Genomic DNA, 2502 nt, shown 5'->3' with positions numbered 1-2502 from the left:
CACTAGATGATTATTATTATTATTGTACTGTTTGTCACATTGACACCAAGAAAAAGTCATTCTAGGTTCATGAGAAAACAAAACACAAAATTGTACTGTTGGCTTTCAATACTGTTGTAATTCAGAGCTTTCACTTTATATTTGCCACAAATAATAATAATAATAATAATTTTCCAAATAATTTTGTTCTATTTCTATCTTGTCAACTTTTGTAAATATCATGTCTTCAGGCCTCTAAAAAATCAAATTACTTTTGCAGCAGTTTGAGCTATAGTGGCTGATTTGTTGGATTGGAACACAGGGGCCAGCCTTCGCTCCCCATGTACAACAATGAGCCTAATCACTTGAAAGTACAAGTTCAAGGCCTCTGATCTTAAAGAAGATAGAATTAGGTATAATGCTCCTAATTCTATCTGTGGATGTAGGATTGTTTAGAAATTGCTTCATCCAATTCATCTTAAAGGTTCTGCCTTTGTCAGTAACACTTACCCATTTTAAGATAAATATCTTTTAAACCATTGGTTAAACCTTTTTCTTCTTGTATCAATAAGTAGGCAAAACCTTTGAGATCACATTGCTTCTTCATTTTTCATGATGGCAATCCCCAAATAAGTGAGCTTTTCTTTTACCAGTACATTATAGACACAAGTAAGTAACATTGCATTCTTTAAAAGACAAAAGCAAGTTCAAACAGCCCAGATGCTGCAGAACATGAGTCTATTGTTTTTAGGTTTTGGGTACTTTAGAAATGAAACATCAGCAAGTTGACTAATTATAATATCTCTGTCTGCAATGGATATTCCTTTTAATGAGCTATTGTTTTTAATGAAATGTTGTATATAGAGGAGAAATAAATACAGGGAGGGTGGACAACCCCTTCTTCTTCTGATATACCTGTGACAAAGTACAGTAGGTATAGCTATAAACCTTTACTAAGACACTACCATGATTTCTCAAGTATCAGCTTGCTTTGAATTTAAATAATTCCCAACTGCTACAAAGTGCATTTTCAGATTGTGCTTTGTTTAAAAATTGCATTATTAGTTGTTAGTGCTGTAACAGTGAACTATTAAGCTTCCAGGAAGCACTTCTGCATACCTTAGCATTGGCAGAGTGTAAATGAATAGAGATGGGGACTGCTTTATGATCTTTAAACTGTGTTGTAAGGATACTGACTGATCTTGTCAACATCAAAATATTATTTGATAGCAAAAAGTCCAAGTGTAATGTTTTCTGAAGTTTTTTAATAACCTTCAGTGAACCTTTAGAGAACATATAGTTTACAGCAACAGTGTCTCTGTAGCAAGCAGTTAATAAGCATTTTTCATTGAAGAACGACAGTGGCCCCTGGTGGTCAATACCTGCAAGTTTGTATTTTACGTTCGTTCTGTAATGTTATATTTTACATCCAGGTTTTATAGACTCTTTTGTAAAGATATCTCACAGCTGATAGAACTGTCTTATAGTGCAGAAAGAATAGTCAAATACCAACTAGAAGAAGTCTGCTGCAAACAGTTGCAAATTAAACCATTTATTTCATTTCATACAATTTTTTTATGAATCAATTTTTACAAAGAGGAATATACTGTATAAGAATTATTAGAAAAAATGTATTTCTTTTTCCAGTTTTCCGTTTTTAACATCTTTAATGGATTAAGATAGAGTTTGTCCCTTAAAAGAACTGCTAACATTTAGCACCATTTCTTAAAACATTATGAAAGCTTTTTTAAGATACTGCATGAAATGTTTCTTATCATCATGTGTTGATTATGTAGCTCAATAATACTCTTGATTGTGTGTCTGTTGTATAAATGAGATATGAGAGTGAGAGTAATAACTTTTAACAAGTTTTACTGAAGAACGTTGTTTGTTGTTTATCTGCAGTAAATAATGACACCGCAGTGTACAGCTCAGACTTTACTGTGAGATGTCATTTAGAATTTCTAGCTGCTGGCGACGGGGCTGAAGGGTTTCGCAGTGTCAGCCATGAAAGCCTCAATCTCCTCCACGGTGCGAGGGACGCAGGTCAGCAGCTCCATACCATTAGCTGTCACTGCAATGTCATCTTCAATGCGAACCTGCACACAGTAGTGACACAGTAGTCAGTCAAACATGGAAGAATCGTAGCAGGAAACGTTTAAAAGGCAAACACAGTCAATGCAAAAATGGAAACACAAATTATATGTATTAGGATTCATATGAGTTGGATCAGTCACTGAAAAATATATACTAACAAGGAAAAGTTTTTTTTTTATTCATATTGTCCTTAAGGATCATCTATTTAAGTCTAAATTGACCACAGTCCTTATATAAATATTATACATTTTTGGTACAATTACATAATCTTGAGGCTTAAATGAATGCATTGTTTTGTTAAGTGTTTCTAAAGAATAAAAATGTCAATTTGTGGACCAAGTATCAAGTAAGTGATATTGTAAGTTCATTTCAGTATTGGTTGTTTTTAAATCTTTAGACACTTTGATACATTTCTATTCCCCCTCA

The 2502-nt window shown here is 33.3% G+C and overlaps 1 protein-coding gene across 1 annotated transcript in view; it reads right to left on the bottom strand.

Annotated features, from left to right (window-relative positions):
* The window catches only part of pepd (peptidase D), a gene marked incomplete at its 5' end in the record, with an annotated part of 15165 nt that overhangs the window by 6732 nt on the left and 5931 nt on the right, over positions 1-2502 (bottom strand).

Source organism: Morone saxatilis, unplaced genomic scaffold (assembly GCF_004916995.1).
Source record: "Morone saxatilis isolate NCDOM2014 unplaced genomic scaffold, NCSU_SB_2.0 Contig11, whole genome shotgun sequence".
Taxonomy (NCBI): Eukaryota; Metazoa; Chordata; class Actinopteri; family Moronidae; genus Morone; species Morone saxatilis.
Note: the sequence above shows the minus strand (reverse complement) of the source record. Positions and strands in the feature narration are given on the sequence as shown.